The sequence below is a fragment of the Pseudophryne corroboree genome, chromosome 3 (assembly GCF_028390025.1).
Source record: "Pseudophryne corroboree isolate aPseCor3 chromosome 3, aPseCor3.hap2, whole genome shotgun sequence".
Taxonomy (NCBI): domain Eukaryota; kingdom Metazoa; phylum Chordata; class Amphibia; order Anura; family Myobatrachidae; genus Pseudophryne; species Pseudophryne corroboree.
Window position 1 is genome coordinate 406,445,206 of NC_086446.1, and position 12,656 is coordinate 406,457,861.

The following is a 12,656-nucleotide window of genomic DNA, read 5'->3' on the forward strand; positions in this document are numbered from 1 at the left end:
AGTTTGAACACACCCCACCCAAATCTAACTCTCTCTGCACATGTTGTATCTGCCCCCCCCCCCCTCCTGTAGTGCACATGGTTTTGTCCATATTCATACAAATTTGCTGCTGTGATCAGATCTGAATTAGGCACTAAATGCAGATTGCATTCATCTTCTTAATAGGTTACAGATTTCCTCTCAAATAGGTTCTTCAATTAGTCCGAGCTTAATTTGCTAGATTAGGATATTTTGAATATTGCACAATACTCCTGAGGAATGTACTTCCTATGACCATGGGGTAAATTTACTAAGAATCGTATTTTCCCAGTTTGAGGTCAAAGTTCAATCACGAATGACATCGAAAGTGTAAATATGCAACTTTTTGAATTGATTACGACTAATTTACTAAGCTGCCGTATTCTGCATTTTCGGTTTTTCCGATGTCGATGTCATTCGTTTTTTTAGGCAGTGTTTTACGTGAGTGACTTGTAAAACACTGCCGACTTTAATACAATGAATCTCGGCCAGATCTGAGAGATCCGTGCTGGGCTTCATTGTGCACCTTGTAAACAAACAAAAAATGTTTAAAGTTAAAAAAAAAATTGCGTGGGGTCCCCCCTCCTAAGCCAAACCAGCCTCGGGCTCTTTGAGCCGGTCCTGGTTGCAAAAATATGGGGAAAAAATTGACAGGGGTTCCCCCATATTTAAGCAACCAGCACCGGGCTCTGCGCCTGGTCCTGGTTCCAAAAATACGGGGGACAAAAAGCGTAGGGGTCCCCCGTATTTTTGAAACCAGCACCGGGCTCCACTAGCTGGACAGATAATGCCACAGCCGGGGGTCACTTTTATACTGCGGCCGTGGCATTAAATACCCAACTAGTCACCCCTGGCCGGGGTACCCTGGAGGAGTGGGAACCCCTTCAATCAAGGGGTCCCCCCCCTCCAGCCACCCAAGGGCCAGGGGTGAAGCCCGAGGCTGTCCCCCCCCATCCAATGGGCTGCGGATGGGGGGCTGATAGCCTTTGTTGTAAGTTATGAATATTGTTTTTAGTAGCAGTACTACAAGTCCCAGCAAGCCTCCCCCGCAAGCTGGTACTTGGAGAACCACAAGTACCAGCATGCGGCGGAAAACCGGGCCCGCTGGTACCTGTAGTACTACTACTAAAAAAATACCCCAATAAAGACATAACACACACACCTTGAAAGTATAACTTTAATGCATACATACACACCACCATATACACATACTTACCTTATGTTCACACGAGGGTCGGTCCTCTTCTCCATGTAGAATCCATGGTGTACCTGTTGAAAAAATTCTACTCACCAAATCCAGTGTAGAGGGCTCCTCGAGTAATCCATTTGTAATCCACGTACTTGTAAAAATAAAAAAACGGACACCCAACCACGAACTGAAAGGGGCCCCATGTTTTCACATGGGACCCCTTTCCCCGAATGCCAGAAACCCCCTCTGACTTATGTCTAAGAGGGTTTCTTCAGCCAATCAGGGAGCGCCACGTTGTGGCACCCTCCTGATCGGCTGTGTGCTCCTGTACTGTATGACAGGCGGCACACGGCAGTGTTACAATGTAGCGCCTATGCGCTCCATTGTAACCAATGGTGGGAACTTTGTTGTCAGCGGGTGACCGAAAGTAACCTCACCGCTGACCACAAAGTTCCCACCATTGGTTATAATGGAGCGCATAGGCGCTACATTGTAACACTGCCGTGTGCCGCCTGTACAGGAGCACACAGCCGATCAGGAGGGTGCCACAACGTGTGTATGTATGCATTAAAGTTATACTTTCAAGGTGTGTGTGTTATGTCTTTATTGGGGTATTTTTTTAGTAGTAGTACTACAGGTACCAGCGGGCCCGGTTTTCCGCCGCATGCTGGTACTTGTGGTTCTCCAAGCACCAGCTTGCGGGGGAGGCTTGCTGGGACTTGTAGTGCTGCTACTAAAAACAATATTTATAACTTACCACAAAGGCTATTAGCCCCCCATCCGCAGCCCATTGGATGGGGGGGACAGCCTCGGGCTTCACCCCTGGCCCTTGGGTGGCTGGAGGGGGGGGGACCCCATGATTGAAGGGGTTCCCACTCCTCCAGGGTACCCCGGCCAGGGGTGACTAGTTGGGTATTTAATGCCACGGCCGCAGGGCGCTGTATAAAAGTGACCCCCGGCTGTGGCATTATCTGTCCAGCTAGTGGAGCCCGGTGCTGGTTTCAAAAATACGGGGGACCCCTACGCTTTTTGTCCCCCGTATTTTTGGAACCAGGACCAGGCGCAGAGCCCGGTGCTGGTTGCTTAAATATGGGGGAACCCCTGTCAATTTTTTTCCCATATTTTTGCAACCAGGACCGGCTCAAAGAGCCCGAGGCTGGTTTGGCTTAGGAGGGGGGACCCCACGCAATTTTTTTTCTAAAAATGAACACTTTCCCATCCCCTTCCCACTGATAAACATGCACGGATCTCATGGATCCCTGCATGCCTATCCAAACACGGGATAAAAAAGCAGGTCTGTTTTTTTTTAGCACTTTACGATTTGTATTTCTGCACGGCAGTGTTTGGCTATTGTCGGCAGTGTTTGTGATTTGCACTTTTTAGTAAATTCACGATTTCTACCAAATTACAGGCGTATTTGACCGATGGTGTATTGATTCGTGATTTTTTCCTAGGACTTCCAAAATATTACGAATGCCCTCATCACTGCCGTGATTTTTGCTTAGTAAATTACCGAGATGACACTTTGAAGAAAAAACGGCATCTCGGTCAAAATCGGGACCTTAGTAAATATACCCCCATGTCTTTATTTAAAGCAACCTGCACTCGCTGAAAACAGTCTTAACATCATACACATGGCATTGACATATTTATTTATATTTAAAATGTTTTGACTGTGTTTTAATATAATCTTTTGTTTACAGTATACAATATAGCTGCCTTGAGGTCCATACACACGGAGCGATTTATCTGAGCGATTTTGACTATATAGTCAAAATCACTCAAAAAATTAGTGCATATCGCTCCGTGTGTACACAGGCAGCTATAGCGATGCGCGTCCCCGCCAGGTCGCTATCGCTGGGAAAAATAGTCTGTGCAGGCAAGTCCATTTTTCCCAGCGATAGCGAGGAGGGGGGAGGGAAGGAGAAAGATGCTGCCGAGTGTGTGGTATTCGGAGAGATATGCCGCCAAATGTGGCCCTGGCAGCGGCGGGCTGGTGTGCAGAGGGATGCCTGGTCACCCTGTCCGTTTGCCACTGAACCACCCCGCTCGCTATGCTTCTCCGGCCGCAGCTACAGTGCTCACAACAGTTAGCCAGCGGCATCTTCTGCACTGCCTGCAAGCTCTGCCCCTTCCCGGCTCCCAGTCCCCACTCTCCGCCCGCAGCGTCTCTCTCCGTGGTGCGCTGATCACCCAGCTCCTAGCCATGTGCCGTGCTAAACAGCGTCTGGAGTGAACAGCGCTGAAGCAGGTAGATTCTGTGTTGTGCAGGGCACATGAAGTGATGACCTGCAGGGCTGTTAACTGTGCGGTACTTTGTGAGCTTCAGATCTCATTCTCCTGCTAGTGGCAGCCTCATTTTCCCGTGTGACTAGCAAGCCTTGCAGCCTCTCTGCATCTCAGAGATGTGCTACTGTTCTATCTCCTACCTTGCATACCCCCTACTCCATTGTTTGATCACTAATACCCCTTTCTCTGACGTCCTAGTGGATGCTGGGACTCCGTCAGGACCATGGGGATTAGCGGCTCCGCAGGAGACCGGGCACAAAAATAAAGCTTTAGGATCAGGTGGTGTGCACTGGCTCCTCCCCCTATGACCCTCCTCCAAGCCTCAGTTAGGTTTTTGTGCCCGTCCGAGCAGGGTGCAATCTAGGTGGCTCTCCTAAAGAGCTGCTTAGAAAAAGTTTTTAGGTTTTTTATTTTCAGTGAGTCCTGCTGGCAACAGGCTCACTGCATCGAGGGACTTAGGGGAGAGAAGTGAACTCACTTGCGTGCAGGATGGATTGGCTTCTTAGGCTACTGGACACCATTAGCTCCAGAGGGATCGAACACAGGCCCAGCCATGGAGTCCGGTCCCGGAGCCGCGCCGCCGACCCCCCTTGCAGATGCCGAAGATTGAAGAGGTCCAGAAACAGGCGGCAGAAGACTTTTCAGTCTTCATGAGGTAGCGCGCAGCACTGCAGCTGTGCGCCATTGTTGTCAGCACACTTCACACAGCGGTCACTGAGGGCGCTGGGGGGGGCGCCCTGGGCAGCAATGTATAATACCTTTCTTATGGCTAAAAATACATCACATATAGCCCTTGAGGCTATATGGATGTATTTAACCCCTGCCAGATCTCACAAACTCCGGGAGAAGAGCCCGCCGAAATAGGGGGCGGGGCTTATTCTCCTCAGCACACAGCGCCATTTTCCTGCTCAGCTCCGCTGTGAGGAAGGCTCCCAGGACTCTCCCCTGCACTGCACTACAGAAACGGTAAAACAGAGAGGGGGGGCACTTTTTTTGGCGATATTACTATATTTAAGCTGCTATAAGGATACAACACTTATATAGGGTTGTTCCCATATATATTATAGCGCTTGGGTGTGTGCTGGCAAACTCTCCCTCTGTCTCCCCAAAGGGCTAGTGGGGTCCTGTCTTCAATAGAGCATTCCCTGTGTGTCTGCTGTGTGTCGGTACGTGTGTGTCGACATGTATGAGGACGATGTTGGTGTGGAGGCAGAGCAATTGCCGGTAATGGTGATGTCGCCCCCCAGGGAGTCGACACCGGAATGGATGGCTTTGTTTATGGAATTACGTGATAATGTCAGCACATTACAAAAATCAGTTGACGACATGAGACGGCCGGCAAACCAGTTAGTACCTGCCCAGGCGTCTCAGACACCGTCAGGGGCTGTAAAACGCCCTTTACCTCAGTCGGTCGACACAGACCCAGACACGGACACTGAATCTAGTGTCGACGATGAAGAAACAAACGTATTTTCCAGTAGGGCCACACGTTATATGATCACGGCAATGAAGGAGGCTTTACAATGTATGTGATGAAGCGTGGGTTAACCCAGATAGAAAAGTGCTAATTTCAAAAAAAGTTATTGGCATTATACCCTTTCCCGCCAGAGGTTAGGGCGCGCTGGGAAACACCCCCTAGGGTGGATAAGGCGCTCACACGCTTATCAAAACAAGTGGCGTTACCGTCTCCTGATACGGCCGCCCTCAAGGATCCAGCTGATAGGAGGCTGGAAACTACCCTAAAAAGTATATACACACATACTGGTGTTATACTGCGACCAGCCATCGCCTCAGCCTGGATGTGCAGTGCTGGGGTGGTCTGGTCGGATTCCCTGACTGAAAATATTGATACCCTGGATAGGGACAGTATTTTATTGACTTTAGAGCAATTAAAGGATGCTTTTCTTTATATGCGAGATGCTCAGAGGGATATTTGCACTCTGGCATCGAGAGTAAGTGCGATGTCCATATCTGCCAGAAGAAGTTTATGGACGCGACAGTGGTCAGGTGATGCGGATTCCAAACGGCATATGGAAGTATTGCCGTATAAAGGGGAGGAATTATTTGGCGTGGGTCTATCGGATCTGGTGGCCACGGCAACAGCCGGGAAATCCACCTTTTTACCTCAGATCCCCTCCCAACAGAAAAAGACACCGTCTTTTCAGCCGCAGTCCTTTCGGTCCTATAAGAACAAGCGGGCAAAAGGACAGTCATATCTGCCCCGAGGCAGTGGAAAGGGTAAGAGAGGGCAGCAAGCAGCTCCTTCCCAGGAACAGAAGCCCTCCCCGGGTTCTGCAAAGCCCTCAGCACGACGCTGGGGCTTTACAAGCGGACTCAGGAGCGGTGGGGGGTCGACTCAAGAATTTCAGCGCGCAGTGGGCTTGCTCACAGGTGGACCCCTGGATCCTGCAGGTAGTATCTCAGGGTTACAGGTTGGAATTCGAGAAGTCTCCCCCTCGCCGGTTCCTAAAGTCTGCTTTGCCAACGTCTCCCTCAGACAGGGCGACGGTATTGGAAGCCATTCACAAGCTGGTTTCTCAGCAGGTGATAGTCAAGGTACCCCTCCTACAACAGGGAAAGGGGTATTACTCCACGCTATATGTGGTACCGAAGCCGGACGGCTCGGTAAGACCTATTCTAAATCTGAAATCTTTGAACCTGTACATACAAAAATTCAAGTTCAAGATGGAGTCACTCAGAGCAGTGATAGCGAATCTGGAAGAAGGGGACTTTATGGTGTCCCTGGACATCAAGGATGCTTACCTGCATGTCCCAATTTGCCCTTCACACCAAGGGTACCTCAGGTTCGTGGTGCAAAACTGTCATTATCAGTTTCAGACGCTGCCGTTTGGATTGTCCACGGCACCTCGGGTCTTTACCAAGGTAATGGCCGAGATGATGTTTCTTCTGCGAAGAAAAGGCGTATTAATTATCCCTTACTTGGACGATCTCCTGATAAGGGCAAGGTCCAGAGAACAGCTGGAAGACGTAGTAGCACTAACCCAAGTAGTGCTGCAACAGCACGGGTGGATTCTGAATTTTCCAAAATCTCAATTGAACCCGACGACACGTCTGCTGTTCCTGGGAATGATTCTGGACACGGTTCAGAAAAAGGTGTTTCTTCCGGAGGAGAAAGCCAGGGAGTTATCCGAACTTGTCAGGAACCTCCTAAAACCAGGAAAAGTGTCTGTGCATCAATGCACAAGAGTCCTGGGAAAGATGGTGGCTTCTTACGAAGCAATTCCATTCGGCAGATTCCACGCACGAACTTTTCAGTGGGATCTGCTGGACAAATGGTCCGGATCGCATCTGCAGATGCATCAGCGGATAACCTTATCGCCACGGACAAGGGTGTCTCTTCTGTGGTGGTTGCAGAGTGCTCATCTGTTAGAGGGCCGCAGATTCGGCATACAGGACTGGGTCTTGGTGACCACGGATGCCAGTCTGAGAGGCTGGGGAGCGGTCACACAGGGAAGAAACTTCCAGGGAGTATGGTCAAGCCTGGAGATGTCTCTTCACATAAATATACTGGAGCTAAGAGCGATTTACAATGCTCTAAGCCTGGCAAAACCCCTGCTTCAGGGTCAGCCGGTGTTGATCCAGTCGGACAACATCACGGCAGTCGCCCACGTAAACAGACAGGGCGGCACAAGAAGCAGGAGAGCAATGGCAGAAGCTGCAAGGATTCTTCGCTGGGCGGAAGATCATGTGATAGCACTGTCAGCAGTGTTCATTCCGGGAGTGGACAACTGGGAAGCAGACTTCCTCAGCAGACACGATCTACACCCGGGAGAGTGGGGACTTCATCCAGAAGTCTTCCACATGATTGTGAACCGTTGGGAAAAACCAAAGGTGGATATGATGGCGTCTCGCCTCAACAAAAAACTGGACAGGTATTGCGCCAGGTCAAGAGACCCTCAGGCAATAGCTGTGGATGCTCTGGTAACACCGTGGGTGTTCCAGTCAGTGTATGTGTTTCCTCCTCTGCCTCTCATACCAAAAGTACTGAGAATTATACGGCAAAGGGGAGTAAGAACGATACTCGTGGCTCCGGATTGGCCAAGAAGAACTTGGTACCCGGAACTTCAGGAGATGCTCACGGAAGATCCGTGGCCTCTACCTCTAAGACGGGACCTGCTTCAGCAGGGACCGTGTCTATTCCAAGACTTACCGCGGCTGCGTTTGACGGCATGGCGGTTGAACGCCGAATTCTAAGGGAAAAAGGCATTCCGGAAGAGGTCATTCCTACACTGGTAAAAGCCAGGAAGGAGGTGACTGCACAACATTATCACCGCATTTGGAGAAAATATGTTGCGTGGTGTGAGGCCAGGAAGGCCCCCACGGAGGAATTTCAACTGGGTCGATTCCTACATTTCCTGCAAACAGGATTGTCTATGGGCCTCAAATTGGGGTCCATTAAGGTTCAAATTTCGGCCCTGTCGATTTTCTTCCAGATAGAATTGGCTTCAGTTCCTGAAGTCCAGACTTTTGTAAAAGGAGTACTACATATACAGCCCCCGGTTGTGCCCCCAGTGGCTCCGTGGGACTTTAATGTAGTTTTGGATTTTCTCAAATCCCATTGGTTTGAGCCACTCAAATCGGTGGATTTGAAATATCTTACGTGGAAAGTAACCATGCTACTGGCCCTGGCTTCAGCCAGGAGAGTATCAGAATTGGCGGCTTTATCGTATAAAAGCCCATATCTGATTTTCCATTCGGACAGGGCAGAACTGCGGACGCGTCCTCAGTTTCTGCCTAAGGTGGTGTCAGCGTTTCACCTGAACCAGCCTATTGTGGTGCCTGCGGCTACTAGCGATTTGGAGGATTCCAAGTTGCTGGACGTTGTCCGGGCATTGAAAATATATATTTCAAGGACGGCTGGAGTCAGAAAATCTGACTCGCTGTTTATACTGTATGCACCCAACAAGCTGGGTGCTCCTGCTTCTAAGCAGACGATTGCTCGTTGGATTTGTAGCACAATTCAACTTGCACATTCTGTGGCAGGCCTGCCACAGCCTAAATCTGTCGAGGCCCATTCCACAAGGAAGGTGGGCTCATCCTGGGCGGCTGCCCGAGGGGTCTCGGCATTACAAGTCTGCCGAGCAGCTACGTGGTCGGGGGAGAACACGTTTGTAAAATTCTACAAATTTGATACCCTGGCTAAAGAGGACCTGGAGTTCTCTCATTCGGTGCTGCAGAGTCATCCGCACTCTCCCGCCCGTTTGGGAGCTTTGGTATAATCCCCATGGTCCTGACGGAGTCCCAGCATCCACTAGGACGTCAGAGAAAATAAGATTTTACTTACCGATAAATCTATTTCTCGTAGTCCGTAGTGGATGCTGGGCGCCCATCCCAAGTGCGGATTGTCTGCAATACTTGTACATAGTTATTGTTACAAAAAAATCGGGTTGTTATTGTTGTGAGCCGTCTGTTCAGAGGCTCCTACGTTTGTCATACTGTTAACTGGGTTCAGATCACAAGTTGTACGGTGTGATTGGTGTGGCTGGTATGAGTCTTACCCGGGATTCAAAATCCTTCCTTATTGTGTACGCTCGTCCGGGCACAGTATCCTAACTGAGGCTTGGAGGAGGGTCATAGGGGGAGGAGCCAGTGCACACCACCTGATCCTAAAGCTTTATTTTTGTGCCCTGTCTCCTGCGGAGCCGCTAATCCCCATGGTCCTGACGGAGTCCCAGCATCCACTACGGACTACGAGAAATAGATTTATCGGTAAGTAAAATCTTATTTTTCCACCTATGTAGCACGGGTCGCAGCCGTGTCGCCTGACACGGCTGCGACCCGTGCTACAGCCCTCTTACCACAGCGCTCACAACCCGGCATATTGCCGGTTTGGTGACGCTGCAGCTGACGCGGCAGGGGCGGCGCTGGAAGATCACATGATCTCCCAGCGCCGCCCTCCCATACACAGTGATCGGCTAGACAGCTAGCCGGGTTGAACACGTGTACAGGGGACCCTTTTCCACTAGGGAAAAACACGGGTAAATGCGCGCCCCCGCGCATTTACCCGTGTTTAAAAAGCTAGTGGAAAAGGGGTATAATACCTGTCCCCAGCTGCTCACATCCACACACCCTTCCCTCATGTCCCTTCACTAATACCTGTCCCCAGCCACTCACATCCACACCCTCTTCCCCCATGTTCCCTCACTAATAGCTGTAGGGGGCTCACAGCAGCAGCAGCAAAGTAACTCCCCCTCTTACAGTATAAATTAAGGGAGAGCAGGGGAACTTTACACAAAGATGCACACTTTCATACCTAATATGCAGGGTCTTACCCGGGAATACGGTCCAGTGATCATGCCGGGACATTCCCGGGTTAGGCGCCTTTCAAACCACAGTCAGCAGCCTGGCATATTGCCGGGTGCTGACGTCAGCGATGATGCGGCGGGGCGGCGCTTGGAGATCACATGACCTCCAAGCGCCGGCCGTACATAGAGAGAGTTCAACCCGTTCACACCACACAGTGAGCCGGGTTGAACACAAGTTCAGCCCTGCTCAAGAGCAGGGTTGAAATAACGGGTCACTGGACCCAGTATTTCAACCCCGCCACCCATTCACACCACACATGAACACGGGTTATGCGCGTTCATGTGCCAAAAACCCGTATTCAGAGGTGCTGGTGTGAAAGGGGTATTATACACTCACATACTCCATACTTACCTACTCTCCCGGATTCTGCGGGAGACACACGGTTTTCGGGTAGTCCCCCGCAGCCCCCGGAAGAGTGGGCACCCCTCCCGCATTCTGCCCACTCCCTAGTGAAGTGGGCAGAATAGGGAGAATAACACAGTAAAATCACGGACCCGGTGGGGGGCGGAGCCTAATGACGCGATCAGATGCTAATCGCGTCATTTTAGCCCCGCCCCTAGCCATATTTCATCCAGTTACAGTCGTTTACCGGGAGTGGGCGGAGCCTACTGATGTAATCAGCTTGGCTCCTCCCTCATCCCCGCCCACCTGCTTCTCCTCTCCGGTCATCTCCCGGAGAGGAGATTTAAAATATCGGTAAGTATGACATACTCACCTATATATGACACTCCCCCACTCTGTAAAAGCATCCCCCTATTTAAATGAGATAGACAAAATCTCCCATAGCCAAAATCTCTTGCATAGTTAGACAAAATTGCTGGAAAAGTTAGTCAAAATCTCCGACTGCCAGTTCAAGGGAAATCTCTCAGTCAAAATCTCTCATAGCCAAAATCTCTCCGTGTGTATGCACCTTTACTGTTGAATGGAGTAAATGTATTTGAGAGAAATATCTACTGAAGGAAATTCGGTGAGTTCTTCCTTTTTATCCTATTTTAAAAACGTATCCTTAAAAGTCTTCACGCGAAATGAAAACATGTAACCAAGTGAGCAATCTAATACATAAACCGGAGTCCTTTTTTTTCTTTATAATGTTACAAGTGCAGCATAAGCAGACAGTGCCATCTGCAGTCTGTTATAGGGTACTACACTTTTTTTCTTACAATACTTGTTACTAATTTCATTTATAATTTCAATCCATATTTTTACCTCAAACTAAGACAATTAAATTGTCTTATGTGATCTTTTTTAAGTTAATTATATGTGCAGAGCCGATAAGTAGAACAATGGTCAATATGCACAGTGTAATGATACTCAAATAATTGGCAGTATATGTGCATGATTATGTTTTCAAAAATATATAATATTGTTTCTCTTTTGAATGCTAAATGCATTATCAAAGTTTACTTTGCCTGCTGCCATAATCTGTATGATCAGTTTATTACAGAAACATGAGGACTCCTCATACTTTCTGTAATCTGTCTATATCTGTCTTTATAAAACTGTGTTTCTATACTTTTGTCTGAAGTTGGTTATTCTGAGCATTCACGTATATATATTTATTTTTTTAAGTTTACATGAAGTCATCTTAGCAAAAACATTATTTTATGTATATACAGTATCTCCTCTCACCACATTCCCCCAATATAGATCCTGCGGCAGTTACTGTGATAGAATTAATTCTAGGATTTCTGCTACTTGAGGTTAACACATAGTTACCTACTCTCCCGGATTCTGCGGGAGACACCCGGTTTTTCGAGTAGTCCCCCGCAGCCCCGGAAGAGTGGGCACACCTCCCGCATTCTGCCCACTTCCTAGTGAAGTGGGCAGAATGTGGAGAAAGATACAGCAAAATTGCGGATTGGTGGAGGGGGCGGAGCCTAATGACGCAGTTATATGCTAATCGCGTCATTTAGCTCCGCCCCTATGCAAATATTAACCTACTGTGGGCTTTTCCTGGCGAGTAGGTGGGGCTTAATGATGTAATTATCTCAGCCCCGCCCTCATCGCCGCCCACCTGCTTCTCCTCTCCGGGCATCTCCCGGAGAGGAGATTTTAGATGTCGGTAAGTATGCGTTAACAGTGTCATTGTGCCCTACCCATCCACCAGTACAACCTCCAGCCTTTTTAATTTGGGCTTATTGAGCAGGAAAACATACAAGTGTAGAGATGTGCCCTGTGTCCCAGGGCACATCAGAAGTGCAGTTTCTGGCTGTGGGCAGCACTGGGGCAGCTTGTCTGTCCCCTGTGCCTGTCAGTGTGCAGCAGCGGCGGGTGTCCGGTGCAGGGACAGTGTATCGGTTCCCTGCACCGGACGAGAAGTGGCGACGAGCACCGGTGCTTCAAACTTGGCGCCAATTTGGCCGCCAATGAGAAGCGCCGCCCGTGTCTTTTCAAACCCGGCGCGTCCGCGAGCCAATCACGGCTCGCGGGGCGCCGGCCAGTCAGGAGAGGGCGCGGTGAGACAAACGGCGCTCGCCGCCTCATAGGCCCCGCACCCGGCTTCTGACGTAAGACGCCGGGCGGGAGCCGAAGACAGAAGAAGCCGCGCCGAAGAGCGGTGAAGATCCGGGCGGCGCCAGGAAGAAGACGTCGCGGCGGGAAGGTCCTTAGGCCGCGGAAGAGGCCAGAAGACACCAGACACCTGAAAGAAGATGTCCAGCGGCGGCTGGATGCGGAGAGGCGACGGCGGTGCTGCTGGCCAGGATGGGCCAGCGGCAGAAGAGTGAAGAGTAGCGCCGGAGAGGTCAGCAGGGGTGGGAAGCGAAAGAGCTAACGAAACTCCCCCCTGGTGCCTCTCCCATCGGTACGGTAGGCCCTTGTAAGGTGGGCCCCC